Source organism: Rhynchophorus ferrugineus, unplaced genomic scaffold (assembly GCF_030347505.1).
Source record: "Rhynchophorus ferrugineus isolate W39M unplaced genomic scaffold, kcgeb_rfMv2 rfM1, whole genome shotgun sequence".
Taxonomy (NCBI): Eukaryota; Metazoa; Arthropoda; class Insecta; order Coleoptera; family Curculionidae; genus Rhynchophorus; species Rhynchophorus ferrugineus.
The window spans coordinates 94,611,568-94,633,735 of record NW_027472580.1 but is presented as its reverse complement, the minus strand read 5'-3'; the positions used below and the strand labels follow the sequence as shown (position 1 = coordinate 94,633,735).

Genomic DNA, 22,168 nt, shown 5'->3' with positions numbered 1-22,168 from the left:
CCCATGGCAAAGTTACTCAAGGAATTCGATACCGGCGTAACTAGTGAGGGGAAAACCTAGAAAAACTGTATATTTTTTCAATAGTAAATAAACGTATCAGAGTAACTGTCTTGACCATTACCTAAAAAACGCGATTAGAACCCTACCTCATAGGTGGTGTGGAAAAGAGTTAAATATATACATAGTAAAACAACTGTAACCGATAAACTATTGTGGCTGTCCAACTAACTGTAGTTTAAGTCATTCACTAACATATGCATTAAATGTACTATAATGTTAATATAACAATATTGCGACGTCATACATTTTAATGACGTGCATTTGCTGTTTTGAAGCACTATATCTACTCGAATAGCTGTTGAAAGATAATTGGAAACGTGGTCCTCCCGACCCAGAGGCATTTTTTCACCCTTCCGTCAGGCATTCTATTAAGCGCTCCAGATAAATTTTCTGGAACTGTCTCGCGCTAAATACGAAACGAAATAAATTTCGTTTATTGTAAATTTAGAAAGTTGGCAGTCGGGGCACGAGTTCATTAAGAGAGAAACGCGCCGCCACCTCCGCAACTCAACAGTTCTGTCTCCCACCCTCCCGGTCTCAGTCACACGTTTTCCCAATTAGTCGCCAAGTGATAAAATAAAAGCGAATTAGTCTTTCGCATTCGGTCGAAATAAATCAGGCGTCCGGCAACGGCAGCCGACGCGAAATTCGATTTTCAAAAGTCGAAACGCCGATAGAGACGACGGTTGCCCATTCGTTCGGTTTCGGTAAGAGATTAAAAACCGTCGACAAAACGATTGATGTTTCTACACCCTCTGTGGCGAGACAAATGAGTTTCGGATAATGGTTGGCAAGCTAAAACAAAGCTAGTTCAACAAGTATTAAAATTTCATTATTAACTGTCTTTCATTCAAACACTTCCACAATAGTTTTAGATGCCTTTAACACATAATTAACATATTAACATATACTGTATAAAGTAATATAACTGTAAGAAAAAAATTGAACCGACTTCAAAAAATAAATAAGGATTTTTAACACAACAAAATGCATTAAAATAAAATATGTACATAATAATCGTGGTAATAACTAAATAAAAATAAACAGGAACATTATCTAACCTATCTACTACACGTACTTTATATTATAGTTTAGGGTAAATTAGATGTGGCTCGGTGCATAGAGGTAAAACGAAATGAAACAGTGGTGTTTACATTATGTGACCGTTATTTATTGAGGTAATATAAAAATGTCGAAAATACAAAATAGATAAAACGGATGGTAGCGGTGTTACCTGGGGACGAGGCTTGGGCAGTCGATGGTGGCACGTCTAAACCAAACGATGGTCGGTTACTAAATGATCGAAGTACCCTTCAATAACATCCCAGATAAACGTCTCGGGGTTGCCAGCTATTCGTTATCCTGTTCTAGTTGTCGCTGCTAGCACCCCGCCCGTGTTCAACATCTGGGATTATATTTTTGGGTACTTAGTTGCCCGTCATTCCACGATGTAAAATTCGACATGCCTCATAGTCGCTACACTACTATATACACACAATTTAGCTTAATACCTACCTAAATCAATTTATTGAAGAGGTCTTCTATATATCGTTGTATAACATAAATCTCATGAAATGTTTATTGCCCATTGGGCAGATTGTGGAATGCTAAGAGGATAACAAAAAAAATTACATTTACATAAATATTGTATTAACTTGTTCTACATATATAAAAATGTAACACTATAATATAAAAATAATATGAGCCACAGTTATTAAAATAATAATAAACATAATTAAAACAATAAGATTTCTCAGGTAATATTACAGTAAATAAGTAAATACCTCATCAAAATTGTTGGCGTAGCACAAATTTAATAAATCCCTGTTCAAAGCATAGTTCACATTCTGGGAATATAACTATGTAACACTTAATTCATTTGTAAAGGCTATATTTACATATTTTACCTTTTAACATTTTTTTAGTTTCAATCGAACTAAAATTCTAACATGACAATTTCATTTTTTCACTTTAGATGGCATTTATTGAGAAAAATTTTGTTCAAACGATTCGAAATGGCATCCACAATCAAATCGTATGGTAGCTATTTTATTTTATTTGTATCTTTTAAATCGCGTGCAAAATGAGTGGAAACAGCTGATTTATCAACTGTTAAGCTATCTGAAAATCATTTGACAGTTCAAGTCGCATTTTCGTCCAACAAGTTCTTTTTTTTTAATTATTGACATCTTACATTCGATATGGTTAGTATAAACTTAATTCGCCAACAACGCAAAATTAACATGGACAGATTTGGAGCTATTAAGCTGTATTTTCCAGTCTTCAGTCAATTTGTAAATCTTATTGACCGCTACTTGTACTTTTCCTATAGCCTTAGACAGAGATATATCTTTTGCCATTATAACTGTACCATTAGAAAATGTTCCAAGTACTGTTTCTTTTGTTGTTGGGATATCACCACTATAGAGCAGATATAGAAATGACCCCACCACACTACTTTGTGGAACTCCAGCCGAAATAGGTTTAAGTGTTGAGATATGATTACAGTAGTCGACAGTAATTCCGCGGTTGCAATTTGCTCATTTTGTAGATTAATCCCAAATGACATACCCGGTCAAAAACTTGTGAGACATCCAGGAATATTGCATGGCAGTAGTTCTTTTCTCCGAATGCCCTTTCAACAACCGCTGTTACTCTGTGCACTTGGTCGATTGTCGAATGGTGATTCCGAAATCCAAATTCGAAATCTGGTATTTCTATAAATGATTTAATGCGCTTTAACAGCAGTTTCTCAAATAATTTTGTAACGGCAGGTAGCAGAGAAATAGGCCTATAAGATTCAACTTGTTCTGCTGGTTTGTCAGGTAACAGGTTCATTGACTTTGAAGTTTGGTCCTCATCAGTTTTAAATCATTGAAAGTAAAATTAACAAATAGGTCAGGATGCAGTAGTAGCACCATTTTGTACCCTATATGTCCATCATCTGATAGTCATTTCTTGTCTATTTGTCTTAATACTGCTTAGGTATTTCATTTCATGTTGCTGCAATAACCGAATTTGTATTTATCCTTTATATTTCTTGAATTATTCTTACAATTTTGTTACTTACACCTCTTTGTTCTGATATAACCTCTAGCAATCAGAAAAAATCTAGATATACCTGATTTTTTTGGTACTGGAATTTAGACTGTTTTCAATAATTTGCTCGTATACCTTCATGGCTGTACACAACAGTGTAATCCTTTTATAATTATTACAGTCTATCCCTCTCTATCTCCTTTTTAATGTATCCTAACAACCAGTGTTATTTTTCAGTCTTGTAAGATTTATTGTTGTTTCCATACTATATTGTAAATTTTCAGTAGCTTTCTGACACATTTTTTTCCATATTTCTGGTACAATCATCCACTCTTTAATTTTTCAATTTTTATCGCCTCTGTGCTTTCACTTTATTTTTTCGTAATTCCTGTAAGTATATTTCCATCTCTCCATTATTTTTTAATTTTCAGTAATTAAGTCTCTTTCTTTCACTAGTCCATAATTATATACCCTTTTTCTCGTACAAGTTTTTAAAACTTCGGAAATAAGTTTTAGCTTTTGTATATTGTTTGTTCCATTCTTTATCCAAATTGTATTTTACTTATTGACTTATTTTTTTCTATTTATTATCGTCGTTTATTATTCAGGTCGTTTATTTTCAAGAAATCACTTATTGAAACATTATTCTGATTAAAATCAAAAACTGAAAACTTCCATGAGGTTACCACAAGGGCACTAAGATTCGAATTTTAAAAAATTCGCGGGCAGAACTGATCTAATTTCAATACCCAACGCCTTTATAGCGTTTCTATTAAAAAAATTCCACGAAGTAGGCGGATTAACGATATAGCGCAACAGCAGACTAATGAGGCAGCTCCAAACTTTCCGCCCTCGCATTTTTTTCCGTCGTAATACCCCGAATGCTTAGAAAAAAATTACTCTAGCATTAATTATCATAATTTCAGAATTGATGCAGACATTCTTACGACGTCCCCTTCGCCATCATGCCTCCGATAAAATACCAGCACCCCGCTCTCATTTTTCTCTTTTTCGAGATTAGCGGCTAATCTCTCGGTGGATGTTTAATTAAATGGTCCGGGATGTTCACCCCATTTTTACTGTTGCTTTGTTTGTAAATGACCAAGTAATGGGGTAAACGCGGAGTCTAGGAGAAATAATTGCGGTTTTATTTTTTACGATTCTTTTTGGCTTCCGTTTTATTTGAATGTTTTATTAAGTCCGGTGCACATCTTTAACAGCGATATCTATTGCTGAAAATATGAAAAAATAAAAAATATAATCTTGCATTCTCCAAAAAAACGGTCCTCATACGAAGCGGGTGACGAATCAAGTTAACTCTATCAGAGATCAAATATATGAAATGTATGAAAACAGTGAATAGTTTTTTAATACAAACATTTAATACAATTATTTCAAAGAAAACTGTTAATTTGAAAAGTATCGAAGAGGTCTAATGGAATAACAGTCGATTATGTTTTATTAGTTATAACATTTATCTATAATTCATTGCAGATATATTGTACTTCATGCTGGAAACAGGAATGGATGATCTCGATCATACACATTGAAGAAGAAATTGACAAATGATGGAATTGTGAACAAATGTTAGATAGATTGGAAATTAACATCTTAGTTATTCACTTGAGTGAAACTTTCTGAGTATGATACGATTCAATGCTGCGAATCTCTAACGCAGGATGATGAGAGTGGAAACAAGGCAAGTATATAATTAATATATGATAAATGTAGGAAATATTACTGTAGAGTGTAAAAGATTTATGTGCACAGATATGTTGTATAACTGTTCAGAATATTAATGAGAATTTGGTTAAAATGTGTCAGGCGAAAAAGAATAGTAACTGATTTGCATATATGGCAAATGAATGAAGGAAAATGCAGTGATTAAATCTAGTTTTATCAAGAAAGATGTATACAGGTAGTAACAGGACAAACTAAATAGAAATATAAGTAATATCGCAAAAAATAAATATGCTCTCTAATGAAAATTAAATAAATAACTCAGAAATACAATCGTTAATTAGGCGGGTTAGGCCTTCATAATTCATCAGTGGATCATAACATTTATTAATAATTCATTGCAGATATATGATCTCTAATGAAAGTATAATATCTTACTCGGATATATAATTCTTAATTGCGTGGATTAGTCCTCCAGGGGCTACCACTACAAACACGCCTAGAACTCTAACTCATAGGTGGTATGGAAAACAGTTCAATGTAAATATAATCAAACACAACCCCAACTTACAAACTAGTATAACTGTATAATTAATTGTAGTTTAAGTCCTTCAATAATATAGGCATTAGATGTACTATAATGTTAAAATAAATTATATTGTTGAAAACAGTATTTTTGTTTAATTATTTTATTTAGATTAAAATTTTGTTGTATGTCAAAGCCAAACTGAACTAAAACTCAGAGTTGATACGGCAACATTGCGACGTTTTGACGTTACAAATTTAGATGTCGTATGTAAAAAACTTCTTTGGATGGACTATATATACCCACGGGCATATTGTTCTAAGAGATTAATGAAAAAATCATCTAATTGGTGAAAATATTATAGAAATAAATTCAGCGCATAATGAGATAAAATATATATTCGACAACTTTGAAAAGTTCGATAGCCCAACTCAAAAATCTTCCTTACAAGGAGCTCGCCGAACTAAGTAATATCATCAACGCCATTCTGAGGCTACAACACTTTCCATCTACATGGAAACATGCATTCATCGCAGTTATCCCCAAAAAAGAAGCTAAGTCTTCTGACTACAGACCTATCAGCCTACTAAGTTCCATTTCCAAACCCGCTGAAAAACCAATTGTTTATGCTCTTAATGATTTTACGAAGACAAACAATATCATTCCAGATGAGCAATTCGGGTTCCGCGCCAAATACTCAGCCGTTCATCAGGCCCATCAGCTGGCCGCAAAAATCAACTGTGCTTTTAACCGACGTGAAAGACTTGGAGCAGTCTTCTTAGACCTAACCAAAGCCTTTAACAAGGTTTGGTACGAAGGCTTAGTGGCGAAATGCATCCGATTAGGTCTACCTTATGACCTAACAGCTCTTATCAAATCATTTCTGTCAGGATCATCGTTCCACGTGAAGATTAAAGATATTTTCTCAAGCCGGAAAACCATCGACCCAGGAGTTCCACAAGGCTATCCCCGGCACCCGCTCTATTTAATAAATAATTTTGCTTCTTCAAGAGTAGCACCGCACATCCTAAGCAGACTCCAAAAACAACTCGATGTGACGGTCCAGTGGTTACATTACTGGAGGTTGCAGGTCAACCCACAGAAAACCCAAGCCACCTTCTTCCAGAAGAAGCGTCTTTCACCGAGCATTTCACGTCTTAAAATCGAGAACGCCGAAATCTCATGGTCAGAAGAAGCCACCTATCTCGGTCTTATCTTCGATCGCAAATTTAGGTGGAATTCCCACATTCAAAAGTCCCCCCATAAAGGTCAAGGTATTGTTAATTTGCTGTTCCCGCTTATCAACCGGGCCAGCAGGCCTCCTCTCTCTATAAAATTTCTCCTGTACAAGATGCTGATTCGATCAGTCGTTCTATGCGGCTCCAGTGTCTATCTAAAATAGGTCTCACCTAGTCAGGTGGAACGCCTTCAAGTCTTTCAAAACAAAATTCTCAGGAGAATAACCAATGCCCCTTGGTTCGTCAGCCCTTGTGCCTCTTAACGGTGTTACCGGTTACGGGCACCCTCCTTACTAACAGTAAGAAGTATCAGTTAGGGTCATTGGATCATCTGATAGGGTGGAGTTTAGTGGGTAGCCCAGAGGCAGCCTCCACATAACCAGTCCAACTCGCTTATTCCTGCGGGTCTTCCCGACCAGGTATTCCCCTACCCGGTTCCAGGTCAAAAAAAAATACTTTGAAAAGTTATTTCCTAATTGTTAAACGTCCGGCTGCGAGGACGACATTGGAAAAGCGCAAAAAAAGAACCCGGAGGTAAAACTCGACAACTGAACGTTTCGATCGCGTAGCCGACGAGATTTCCTCGCTAATGTTCCGTCCGTGGAGCCACCGTCGCCGTATCCCGACTAGAAAACGTAATTTAATAATTATAAATGAAGCGCCGCGCTCGCCAAGTTAAATGGATTTTTGGCGCGGAGAAAAAAGCGACCGGTTAAAATATTTCCATTAATTATGGATATTTTTTGAAAGGCCTGAATGGAGGAAGGAAGGCGCGGGTTCTGTGCAACCGAGCTTAAAATAACTTGTTGGTTTTTATTAATTTTAATGCCTTAATATGTGCATTAATAATTTCATCGTTCAAATACGAACATTAAAAGCGCTATTAAAATATTATAATTTACGTGTAACTACCAAATGTGAACATAGGTATTGGACATTCATAATGATACGTAGTTTTTTTTTAAATTAAAAATGTAGAATTAACAAGATAGACAAAATTTTAATAAAACATGTTTTAATGTTTTATTTTATTATGTTTAGATCAGACTCAAAATCAAACAACTATACTGGTTAGTCGGAAGATACTCCTAACTTGACTTAAAGTCAGAGATTGATTTATCATCACTACATAGTATAAAACAAAGTCGCCTTTTCTGTCCCTATATCTCTATGTGCGCTTAAATCTTTAAAACTACGCAACGGATTTTGATGCGGTTTTTTTCAATAGATAGAGTGATTCAAGAGGAAGGTTTATATGTATAATACATGCATAATATACTAAGGCAACAATGCTAATTTTAGAGGTTTCTAACGTGATGTCGTAAATTAACCTATTTTTTTGGGCTTATTTAGCAATTAGCAAAAACGCTCCCTAACCCTACGAGTTAGATCAAATTAATGTACTACAGTATTGTACACCATAAAAAGGTCTACAAAAAAGTCCGCGATGGTATATGTTTATCTTTTAGGGATAACCCACATTAACCATTTTTATTGTTTAGTTTTTACATGAGAAAATGGCTTATTTACGAAGCTATTTTAAGCAATACGGCATTAATCCTTATCGAATTAAGTACCTTAAATACAGTGTGCAATTAATATAGATCAATATGGTTCCTTACAGCATGTAAATTAAACAAATATTTTCGGAGATATTACAAATTTAAAATTTGCGTTTAAAAATGTGTAATGTAATAAAAATTGTATGAATTTAGATATTCCAAAGATAGCAGGAAATCTTCATAGTAAGTATAGGGGAAGAGGAATTGTTTTACTCCAAATTTAATGCGTGCAGGCCAAGGGCAGTAATGAATGAACCAAAAATACTGGATCGATTTTAATCATGTTTTCATTGAGTGACATAGGCATATATATTTTATGCCCGTGCAAAGTCGGAGCGGGCCGCTATGTTTTTATATACAATGTTCATATTTTTTCTGTAGTGTATTTAATTTAGTATCAACATTGCACCCGTGCGAAGCCGGGGCGGGTCGCTAGTTTAATTATAAAGCCAATTTGGAAATCAACTAGTAATTCAATGCTGCCGAAACAAAGTTTTTTGATTAGTTACCAATTCATATCGCTACGTAATCAACGAAGAACTGCACGATGACCTCAAAATCAAATTGATTTACGAAGGTATCCAAGAGTTTGCCTGAAAATATGAAATAAGATTACTAAATGCCAGTAACTTGGAAGCAATACAACTACTAAGCAACACACAAGAAATCAGGAAGTTGAAAATCAAATAAACTGCTGTAGTATGCAGTCGGTGGCCAAATTACTAACGACAGTACTGGCAGCTATTTCCTTTAATAAATGATGTTTTCAAAGGGTTACTTTATCTTAAATAGATATTGCTATTATTATTATTGTTTTTGTGAAGTGGCAACACAGTATACACGCGTCATTTATCAGTTTGGTGACGTCTCTTCTCGTTCAGTCATTGTCCGTTAAAACTTGCGCTTTGTAGTACTGTTGTTCTATTGTCTAGATATTATAATGTCATTACTTTTAACCGAGTTTTGCGTCTAAACAATCAAAAGGTAAGTAATTATCCATATAATAATACTTTTGCAGTGTTTTGTCTACAAATTTACCTTCTAATTTTATTAGTATTAAGTATAATTGTTTTGAACAATATAATTGATCTATAACGACTAGTAAAGAATTCTATTAATTTACGGTTAGTGTCATGGTCATGGTCTATTATCTCAGCCAAAGGCATGGAACGCCTATAACAAATCAATGGAAAAGTCACCGGTCTACCATAGTAAAACACATTTTTTGGCAAAATTAGTCTTTTTTAATCAACATAATTCCCTTCAAGGGTGATACACTGATTATAGCGACCCTCCAACTATTCGATACCATTTTCCTAGTACGATTTGTACTTTCCTTCAAAATAGGCCTCAGTTTCGGCGATCACCTCTTCATTCGACAAAAAGTTCCTCCCAGCGAGCACTCTTTTGAGATCTGAGAACAGGAAATAGTCGATGGGGGCCACATCTGGAGAATACGGTGGATGAGGAAGCAATTCGAAGCCCAATTCATGGATTGTTGTCATCGTTTTCACTGACTTGTGACACGGTGCATTGTCTTGGTGAAGCAGCACTTTCTTTTTCTTCAAATGCCGCCGTTTTTTGGCGATTTCGTGCTTCAAACAGTCCAATAACGCTATGTAATAGTCGCTGCTGATGGTCTTTCCTTATTCAAGGTAGTCAATGAAAATTATTCCATGCGCATTCCAAAATACAGACGCCATAACCTTACCAGTCGACTATTGCGTTTTCCCAACACTTTGGAACAGGTTCATGGTGTACTCGGATGACTGTCGATTGGACTTCGGAGTGAAATGATGGCATGTTTCATCTATTGTCACATATCGATGCAAAAACTTCGGTTTATTACGCCTGATCCTCTTCAATCACTGCTCTGAATCATCAACTCGTCGTTGTTTTGGTCAAAAGTGAGCTCGCGCGACATCCATTTTGCACAGAGCTTTCTCATACCCAAATACTCGTGAATGATATGATGTACACGTTCAGTTGATATCTTTAGAGTGTCTACTATTTCATTCAGATTCAATTTACGGTCATTCAAAATCATTTTGTTGATTTTTTTAATGTGTTCGTCGGTAACAACCTCTTTTGGGCGCCCACTGCGTTCACCGTCTTCGATGCTCATTTCACCACGTCTAAACTTAACATACCAATCCTTGATGGTTGTTATTCCTGGGGCAGTTTCAACAAAAGTTGCTTCCCTCAAAATGCTATAATTCACAAACTAATGATCCGACAGCTGTCAAATTTATACACGCATCTTTTGAGGGTTAGGGCAAACTAAAAAACTAGAATATATTGTTTGTTAGTGGGAACGACCGTAAACAACGTGTGGAGATCGGGATCCACACTAGCGTCAGAAAATAACCAGGCAGCAAGAGGAATCGTAGAAGAATTAGGGTTTTGGAGGCCAAAGAATGACTGTACTTTTTGTATAGTTGGGTACACACATATTTTAGGACCTGGTGCAAGGCATATAATTTAGCAGTGAATATCGCTCCCTGTATAGCGAGCCTGAAAAAGCAGGTTTGTCCATCACAGCCATAGATACTACCACGGTATTTGCAGCTGTTGGTATAAATGTGTGGTAGATAAAAGATTATTTGTGTTCTTATGAAAGATGAATACGAATTTTCTCGTGGTCCACAAATTTATTGAAGAACCTACTATACCCCAACGTTTCTAGCACTTCTCTCTCAAATCGAAGTCATATAAAGATTTCAATCAGAAGTGTTGAATGTCTAAAACCAAGCGCACGAAACTACATCGACGATAACTTCGATATTAAATATCTTTAACTTTTCAAAGTTAGTTATGCCGAAAAACAACCCGAGCAACTCCGAGCAAGGAAAGTTTCCAATTACCGTTCGGTAATCGGCTTGTTTTAGCAGCAAAATTCGCGAGGACCCTTCCCTCGTGAAAACTCGACTCCACCGAAATTCAATTAAATGTACGAACGATGGGGGGACGCGGGGGGATAGGCGAGGGCGCGTAGGTGGCACAGTAGGTGTAGGATGGATGCAGTTCCCGCTGGTGAATAATATTTGGCCTCATCGGGTCATAATTATTAATGTAAAATGGCGACACGTGTGCCGACGACGGCTGGGCTTTGTCTCCCGGATACCGGGTCCTGGATAGTCTGAACGGTTGGCAATTGGCCATCGTGCTGCTCGAAAGCTCCGAATTCTTCGAAACAATGGTCGTCCTGATTATGGGCCACATTTTATCGAGATCGCATTTGGATTGTCGTCGGTAATTGCATATTTCAATAACCATTCATTGGACTAATTGCACATTATTCCCGTTATTTTATTAGCAGCGCCCTTATGAAACGCAGAATCGATATGCTGATATCCAGTAGCCACAACTTTTGATTAATAACGTAATCAACGTAACTGCTTAATAATTTACGGATTTCACAATTTTTAATAAGAACTATGCTATGCTTTTGCTATTATACATCATGTAGCAGAGCACATCAGGCTCAATATAAAACAACTGTACTGATCAATCGGAAGATACCCTGAACTTGACCAATAGTTTTGACCTGAAAAGAGGTAGGGAATCCTGTTACGGAAACTTGGCCCCAGAGACCTGGAATAAGCCATTTGGACTGATAGAGACTGCCTCTGGGCTGCTCACTAAACCCCTCCCTATCAGCTGATCCCAAGACCCTAACTAATACTTCTTACTGTTGATATGGAGGGTGTCCGTGACGGGTAACTCCGTTAAGAGGCACGATGATCAGACAAGAACATTATCAAACTACACAGCTTGCGGCACCTGAGTTAATCGCTCGACGGGAAAGGTCGAGAAAATTGGGAGTAAGAGTATGAAGGGGGTAATGTCGGTAGCGATAGAATAGCACCACGGAGAGCCGGATGAGTTATTGACCTAAAATATCGGCCAGCTCCGTAATACATCTATTATTCGAGAGACTAAGAGTGGAGAATATCTCGAGTAGAGCTCGGATATAAAATCGTAAACTTAGGGGACTTCTGTTTCTCTATGAATATGATTATTCCTAACGAACCAGGGGGCATTGATTACTTGACCTAAAATCAACAAATAATTAATTGAACTTCAAACATCAAACCAATTAATAATTCAACGCTGCCAAAACAAAGTTCCCCGAGTAGTTACCGATTCTTATCGCTATATATAATCAAAGAAGAGATGCACGATGCCCTCAAAATCAAATAAATTTACCAAGTTATTCAAGATTTCGCTCTAAAATAAGAAATAAGGAATTAAATCACAGCAACATGGAAGCAAAATACCTACTAAACAACACGCAGGAAATCAAAATATTGACGCTAACCAGACCACATGAACTTTTGTATTCTGTAAGTGTTCTTTGGCTTAAGTGGTCTAATTTACTTTTAGTTTGGGAAATACCTACTGATGTTTTTATTCCACGCTCGTCTTGCCTGTGTATTGATGCACATATAACAAAACAATAGTAATAAATTAATTTTATAAATTCAGATTATACTAAGCATATCTAATAGGATGTACCAAAAAAATTACTACTATAAGCTACGAGTGACATACTATAAGCATATAGTAAATCTGACATGAATTAATCAAGTTCTGGGCAATAATTTCCAAAGCTTAGAGAGATAACGTAGAGGTGTACACCGAAAGTGTATGAAGACGCAAAATTAAATGTTCAAACCAAACTAAACCGTCATGGAAGATGTCCTCGCATTTATTTATACAAACTCTATCTATGACCTCTACCATCATTAAGAAATTACACCCCAAGAAGCTTAAGAATACTAGTTTAGATTTCGTAATAAGTACCGAACTGTAGCACAGTTATATAGGTTAATGAACCAAATAAAGTGAAACATAAAAAGATATCAAAATAAAATACTGCATTTCTCCAGAATTCTGTCTAGTGAAGCACCTAACACGTTAAACTAAAGAACTTATCAGACACAAACCAATATTATTCTTAGATACCAAGGTATTATATATAGCAAATCTAATATCAACATTCAAGAGATCCATTTCATAATCAGTTTATCTGAAAATAGTAGCTAACGTTCTTGTATTTTATATGATTTATTTCTGTACATGTGTTGACATCTATCTACCTTGATACTAAATTTTAAATCTTGTGGTTACTCCTTTCCATCCTAGATGTCGAGATTAAATTTTTGTAGGAATGTTCGTCTAGTCGGTCGGTCAGAATGTATGGCTGTCGATGCGATTGTTTGTCCGAACACTCACTACTATTTTGGGGAAGCAATTCGCATGGGAACTAAAAACACTGGTTGAATAAAACTTGTTTATTGTGATATTAAATGATACATGTGGTCGACGGGAGAATGGACAGGATATTAGGTTAAGATAAAGAAAGTACGGTAGCACTGTGGAAGTGGTATTGTTACAAAGGGGTAGAGAAAAGAAAAGAAAAGAGAGCGAGACGTCGTCGTGGTGGTCATTTATAGCCGGGAACAGCATGATACCAATCCACCAGCGTTGCCAACCTTAGACCAAGAGACTTAGGTAGGCTTTTCTGTAGGTGAATGCGAGGTAGTAATAGGTTGTAGCGGTCGCTACACTTTCAATATTGTTTAAAATTGGTGATTTCAAAGGCGAGATACCGCATGACTACACATTCGAACTGTCACAATTTATCATTCACAACTGTTTCAACGTGAGACCAAGCGTTGTCATACAGGAGAATGAATATTCGTGTTATTCGCTATTACTAGTCTTTTTTGCAACAATAAGCCGTTAAACGTATTCAATTTGTGTCGATAGACATCTGCAGGAACATTTTCATTCGAATTTAGCAGCTTGTAATGCAATACTTGGCATTACACCTTGCTGATCTCACCAAATACACTGCAAAACTTAAATTCATGATTATTAGGTAAGCCATGACTATTTGCCCTTATCGTATTAGATCCATTTGCCATCATCCGTCACAATACATCACAGAAAACACTCATTTTTACGCCTGGTAAGAAATGGAATTGCATTCTTAAAATTATTCAAAATGGATTTTTCATTTCTCCTTTTAGAACTTTTCCAACCGATGCAACCGTCCAGAAAAGTTGATTCTTATAAATTACTTTATAAATAGTTTTTATTTGCTCAGTGTGCAATTACTTGTGCAATTCTGATGTGATGGCACAATATAGATTTCACAATATTTCCGAGTACACGCCGTTTTTTTATGTTATTATCTCTTCGTATAAGAACATATGTGAAGGAAATGGTAGGTGAAAAACGAAAATTATGAAAAAAATGGCTACAAAACAGAACACCTGAAAATAAAAATATTTTAAACAATATAACCCAAAGACTGAAAAGGGAAATACTGGAAATTAAAGCAAAACCATAAATGACTATTTGAGAAATTTAACAGATGATAAAGAAACTGATTATTCACTCTGGAAAGCCACGAAATATCTAAAGCGCTTATGTATACACAGTCCACCTATAAGAGACCTATGTGGGAATTAGGCACGCGACAATCACCAAAAAGCAGAAGCATTTGCTGTATATCTGGAAAAAAATTTAAATTTTTAAAATTTTACAATCAGACCCTACAAGCACCAATAACATTAAATAATACTATCATTCATATAGCAACATATATATAGCAATGACGCTAAATATCTCGGAATGAATTTTGACGCAAAACTTCGCTGGAATGAACATATAAAAAAGAAAAGAAAAGAACTGGAATTAAAATATAGGAAAATCTACTGGTTAATGGGAAGAAAATCACAACTATCAGGTCATAATAAATTGCTATTATACAAGCAAATACTGAAACCTATATGGACATATGGAGTTCAATTATGGGAATGTCCTGCAACAGAGTAACATAAACAAAATACAAATTTTTCAGAACAAAGCCCTGAAAGGTATTGTGGGCGCACCCAAATACTACAGGACTGATTACCTACATCGTGACCTTCAGATACCCACAGTCAGTCAAGAAATCAAGAAAATTGCAAGAGGACATAACTCCATTCTCATGAGAATATTGAAGTATTGTAGCTTTTGGATACCACCAGGACAGGATACAGACTCAAAAGAATCCAACCATCTGATTTTGTTTAGTGTTGTGTAGTGAGGTGCATATATTAAAAAATTCGGCAGTGACATGTATCAACATTATTTTACCAGAGATAGGTCCTCCTAGTTATATACCTAGATTTCAGTTATCATAAAAACAAATTGTACGTTAGTCGGAAACGAGTAGTAATATATATATATATATATATATATATATATATATATATATATATATATATATATATATATATATATATATATATATATATATATATATAGATTGTCTTGCTTGTCAACACTAGAACACTTAATAAATATATTCTGAATTTTTTTTTTATTATTTAATTAAGACATTATTACTAGTCGTTTCCATCTAACCTACAATTTGTCTTCTGAATTCTGAATATGAAAAGCCATTTGTATCTAGATCTAAACCATATAATTTTAAATATTGATTTTGTTGATGAAATATTTCATAATTGCAATGTATCGTGGAATGAGAATATCTACAAAAGGTCTTGTTTAGATTGTTACTTTAAGTATTTCAGTTTTCTTTCTAATATAGTACGTTTATAATAGTAATTGAGAGTAAGAATTAATTTTTGCAACAGGCAGTTAATTTTTGATGTCAATACAACGATTATAAACTACGTGAGAACTTACGCAAGGTCTCATGGTAAGTCTTAACATTGCCCTTAGAATCAGATCAAGAACACTGAGCTGAATTATAGGAGCAGACAAATCTGAAGATGTGAAAAGTAGGAAATTGGGATCAAAATGTTGGTTAAAAGACGAACCAACTTTTGGTGTCGATTTTCCTCGGTTAAGAATTAATTCCTAATCCTAACACTTAAAAAAAATAGCTGACAGGCTTTCGAGCTGAGAAACCATTAAAAAAAATAGTCACAGTGGCAATAAGAACTAAGTAGCTCCAAATTCCCTAATTCCAATTCCGTTTTAGTTCGCCAAAAACCGTTTAAACTTCGATTAAAGTAAAAAAGGCGTAATTGAAACCGTTCTAAGAGGCCGGATTAATTCTAAACAGTCATTCCCGAGGCCGCCTCGAATGCCGTCTAAACCCACCGTGACGGACACATTAAGGTACACCGGCTAGCGGGAATGATGGAGGACGACCACCCCATTCTCCCCCCCGGTCCCCACACCGCCGCAATCGGACAGAGAGGAACGGAATAAATCAACAGAGACGAGAATCTAATCCCCGGACGACAAGACGGTGGCGCAAGGAGGTCGGTGGGGGATGGGGAGACGGAAGAGACCCTGTTACTACGCTAAAGCGGCTGGAAAATCGAAATTGTTTATCGGTTAACTGGATTAGTGTGAGTTTCGGGTGCAAGGCCGGAGATTCTGAGGTGTTTGCGAATAATAGCGGGCGGTGGTTGTTGCTCCGCATTATCTGTATTATTTGGATTTGCTTAGCCGAGATGATATTCTACTGTAGGGAGCTATTATCATGTTACATACATCCAGAGTACTTTAATTAATAGCAGTATTCGTTCTTTGTTGAAATACAATATAAAAAAAGATGAAAAATACAATATCAAATTGTTTTTATATGTCCTTTAGCTTTAAATATATTTTATGCATAAAGAAAATTAAATAGAATTTTTCTTTTAAATATTTGGACTCTTGAACATTTATGCAGGGTGTGTTATGCAGTGGCCTAGAGCCTATATTATTTTTATAAAGGTATAATTTTTTATTATATAGTTTCTCTTGTGCTTATTCTCAGTTTACCATTATTTTTATTTTTATAAGTATAGTTAAGAGTCTTTATTTGGTTTATTTGAGTTTGTATTGTTTTTATTTATTTATTTTACATATAGTTGTATAATATATATAATAGGTCAACTGAAAAGTCCCCGACCTACCATAGTAAAACACATTTTTTGGCAAAATTAGTTTATTTTATTCAACATAATTCCCTTCAAGGGTGATACACTGATTATAGCGACCCTCCAACTTTCGATGCCATTTTTGTAGTATGATTTGTCCTTTGCTTCAAAATAGGCGTCAGTTTCGGCGATCATCTCTTCATTCGACGAACATTTGTTTCCAACGAGCATTCTTTTGGGATCCGAGAACAGGAAATAGTCGCCCACTTCATGAATTTTTGACACGGTGCACGGTCTTGGCGTGCACTTTCTTTTTCCTCAAATGCAGCCGTTCTTCGGCGATTTCGTCCTTCAAAGGGTCCAATAGCGCTACCTAATAGTCTCTGTTGATAGTTCTTCCTTTTTCAAGGTAGTCAATGAAAATTATTCCATGCGCATCCCAAAATACAAACGCCATAACCTTGCTAGCCGACTGTTGCGTTTTCCCACGTTTTGGAGCGGGTTCATCATGTACAGTCCACTCGAATGACTGTCGATGGGACTTCGGAGTGAAATGATGGAGCCATGTTTCATCCATTGTCACATATCGACGCAAAAACTCAGGTTTATTACGCTTAATCATCTTTAAACACTGCTTCGAATCACCAACTCGTCGTCGTTTTTGGTCAAAAGTGAGCTCGCGCGGCACCCACTTTGCACAGAGCTTTTTCGTACCTAAATATTCGTGAATAATATGATGTACACATTCAGCTGATATCTTTAGAGTGTACGATATTTCATTCAATTTCAATTTACGGCTATTCGAAATCATTTTGCGAATGTTTTCGTCGGTAACAACCCCTTTTGAGCGTCCACTGCGTTCACCGTCTTCGGTGCTCATTTCACCACGTCTAAACTTAGCATACCAATCCTTGATGGTTGATTTTCCTGGGGCAATGTCCGGAAACTCGGTATCAAGTCAAATTTTTGCTTGAACTGTATTTTTTGCCTTCAAAAACAATATTTTATCAACACGCGAAATTCCATTTATCCATTTTTTTCGCAATAACAAAAGTTGCCTCACTCAAAATGCTATAATTCATAAAGTAATGATCCGACAGCTGTCAAATTTATACAAGCATCTTTTGAGGGTTGCGGCTAACTAAAAACATATAAATTTAATTCTAGTAGCGCCATCTATGTGTCAGGCCGCGGACTTTTCAATTAACCTGTTATATATATAGTCCACAAAAAATAAGTACTAAAATATTTAAAAATCGTTAGACTGATTTTCCTAAGTTAAGAGACAAATTTTTAATCGAGGTGGTTATTATAACAGATTATTTCTGGGCATACACGATTACATTAACAGTAAGACAAACCTCTGTAATCATAAAATGATAAAGCCAACGAAATTCTAACTCTGTCTCGAACAACTCACCAGATCGTCGCTGATTTACAGCAGCGAAGCTGGAATTATTACTAGATTCCCACTAATCTCAACGCACAAAGGCCCTGCAATCGAACAGAATCGTCTTCTGTTTCGGCAAAAGTTTAATTGAACCTCAGGAACAGGAAGCATAAATCCAAAGACGACTGCAACTAGGCATGAGGATGATTTCGAATCGGGTAAATGTAAGTAAAGTATCGATTGTTTTTTTTTTCGATACAGATATGCTGCCGATGATTGATTATCAAATAACATAGGTTGATTGAACATATAATTTACTGCAAAACTTTTTTCTCAGAGAAAACCAAAAACCTCTCAGAAATATACAAAAATACTGAAGTAAACCGGAAACACGGTTAAGCATGGGGTAGGTTTCGTTATGGTTTGGGCAGCTATATGGTGGTATTCAGCTGGTCCTCCCACTCACATTACTGGCCGGATTACACTTTTTGTTAAATTATTCTCTCAGAACGTCAACAATTTGCCCGAGGGCAATAAGTATTATTATATGATTTCCGTTATATAATATAACCATCCTGACATGTAAAAGATCACTTAAGTAAGTGATCTGCTGTACAACTTAATCTAAATCTTATTCTAGCTGCTATTCTAACTTATTTTAAAGCATATCCTAACTTATTCTAAAGACTGTTCTATCTTATTCTAAAGATTATTAAATCTCACTATATGTATCTTAATCAGTTCGCATGATACTTTTCGTATGGTTCTGGTTCGTATGTTGCGTTTTTGCGCACATTTAACTGTTTGGCGAGTGCATTGGGATGCACTAATCAGAGTAGTGCACTTTCGGATTACTTCGCACCAACACTTCGGGACTACGCGAATTAATATCTCCTCCTCATCCTCCAAACTATCCTCAAAGATGAAGTTTTTACTACGACTAGAATATCGTCGTCAAACACCGTCATACTGAAAGATCATGGTGTGTTTATACACACAGCCAAAAAGGTTCAAACTTAGTTTATGGAGCATCAGAATATTATCATCAAACATATATCAGATATCAGATCTCAACAAAATTGAAGTTGTGAATTGTAGATTCTCACCTCCAACATCATTGAAGCAATTGGCTTATTCCGTTGGAAACTATTTAGAAACATTTTCGCGAATAATTACGATTGTTTTAAAAGCAAATGGTGGATCAACACCTTATTTATAAATAAACACTATGTATATATACGTCAGGTGTTCATATTACTTTATTCATCTCCACTATCTACCATAATCTATTTAATCTCCTGTATCTAAACATTTCATTATCTCATACTTTCTGAAATCTAGGGAATATGCATTAACAAAACCGATTGAAAAGAATTTCGTACGGTCCCAATCAATTAAAAAATCGATTTATATGAATAAGCTTCTCTTTCTTACCAAATATATTCCAAGTAAAAATGGACCTATCAATTGCCACATTATGAAATATAAACATGGATTTTAGCAAAAAAATAAAACGAAAGTCCGTGAAAAAACAATCTGGACCATTGTATATTATCACAATTTATATTTTTTTAATAAATATTATCTTTTATAAATATTTTCACTACACGATATATTGCAATTCTCAATTTGGTTGATATTTCATCAATTCAAAGTCAATATTTAAAATTATATGGTTTAGATCTGGATACAAATGGATCCTCATATTGAGAATATGTCCATTAAGTATTCAAGTGTTGACAAAAAAGATAAACTTAAATAAGAAGAAATAATAACATAATCAAATGGTGTGTACTCAGAAACATTGTGAAATCTATCATACTCTACTACCACATCTCAAATATACAAGTAATTGCACACTGAGGAGCCAAAAGTTGTATGTAAGGTAATTTGGGGTAGTTTTTAAATATTTGTTCTAATTTCAGACATATTCCGTAAATTCATTATTTTACTATATTTAACTATTAACAGCTATTTGTTAAATTAAAAAGTATAAAACAGAAATGAATAAAGGTGGAACTGAGTTTTTTATACAGCTTAGGATCTGTTTCACACATTAAGGTTCAACACTAATCGGTCATCATGCTTTGCTCTCAACATCTTTGGTATAGCCTTTCGATTTTGCCTATATCTTGGCGCAGAAAATATATTTTGAGATAAATTAGAGCTCCAATGTTGTAGTAATTGTGCAACAAATTGTCGATTACGTGCTTGGAATTCGGTACTTCGTCATGCGCTAAACATTTTGTAAACTTTGTGTCAGCCATTCGTTTTTTCGAATATCAGGTCCCACAAATATTCCCTCCTTGATTTTTGTTGAAGACGAAGTTTCTTAAGGTATTATTACACAGACCAATTTAACGGATGACTGTACATATGTAAAACGGACTTCGACACTAATGATTGTATTGTATGTGATGTATATTTAATTGAGAAGTCACCGGTCTGACACATAGATGGCGCTACTAAATTTGACAGCTGTCGGACCATTAGTTTGTGAATTACAGCATTTTGAGTGAAGCAACTTTTGCCATTGTGAAAAAAAATGGATAAAAAGGAATTGACAAAATATTGCTTTTTAAAGGGAAAAATACAGTTGAAACAAAGACTTGCCTTGATGCCGAGTTTCCGGACACTGCCCCAGGAAAATCAACCATCAAGGATTGTTATGCTAAGTTTAGAGGTGGGGAAATAAGCACCCAAGACGGTGAACAGAGTGGACGCCCAAAAGAGATTGTTACGTGGTTGTAAAGTGGGTGCCGTTTATGCGTCGATATGTGACAAGGCGTGAAACATGATTCCATCATTTCACTCCGAAGTCCAATCGACAGTCATCGGAGTGTACACACGATGAACCCGCTTCAAAGCGTGAGAAAACGCAACAGTCGACTGGCAAGGTTATGGCGTCTGTATTTTGGGATGCACATGGAATAATTTTCATAGACTATCTTGAAAAAGGAAGGACCATCAACAACGACTATTACATAGCGTTATTGGACCGTCTGAATCACCAAATCGCCGAAAAACTGCTACATTTGATGGTAAAAATCTATGAATTGGGCTTCGAATTGCTTCCTCATCCACCGTATTCTCCAGATATTGCCCCCAGCGACTATTTCCTGTTCTCAGATCTTGAAGAGGTTATCGACGAAACTGAGGCCTATTTTGAAGCAAAGGACAAATCGTACTACAAAAATGGTATCGAAAGGTTGGAGCGTCGCTATAATCAGTGTATCACCCTTGAGGGAATTATGTTGAATAAAAAAAAACTAATTTTGCCAAAAAAAAAGTGACCGCCTGTACAGCTTTGGTCTGCACGCGTTACAAAACTATTTGGTACTCATGGCTTGTCACTGTTTACTTTAGCAAAATTAAAATACTGCAAATAGGCATCCTTGAAGGCAGCTGCCGTGATTTTTTCATGTTAACCGAGCATATAACATCTATATACGTAACAGAAACACTTTGAACTAACCTTGCAACATTCTCTCTGCATGGTCACACATTCCGAAGCACAATCAGAGCACATAAGTAAGTTTCAAATAATTTTTAATGCAACGCCGTCAGCTGACAGCAGTTATAAGAGTGCAGTGATGCCAACATGCACAAACTCGAAAATTAAAATTAATATTTATACAGGGATTTACAAAATTTGCAATGAACATTAATCAGCTACAAATAGATAGGCACTGGATCATCATCAATCCATAGCCACTAGGAAAAAATAATTTTCCAACATTACCAAATATTACTAGTAATATATATATATATATATA

The 22,168-nt window shown here is 35.6% G+C and overlaps 1 protein-coding gene across 2 annotated transcripts in view; it reads right to left on the bottom strand.

Annotated features, from left to right (window-relative positions):
* LOC143192873 (tyrosine-protein phosphatase non-receptor type 13) overlaps window positions 1-22,168 on the bottom strand; it is a 218,237-nt gene that overhangs the window by 170,415 nt on the left and 25,654 nt on the right. The gene's annotated exons all lie outside the window — the stretch shown is intronic.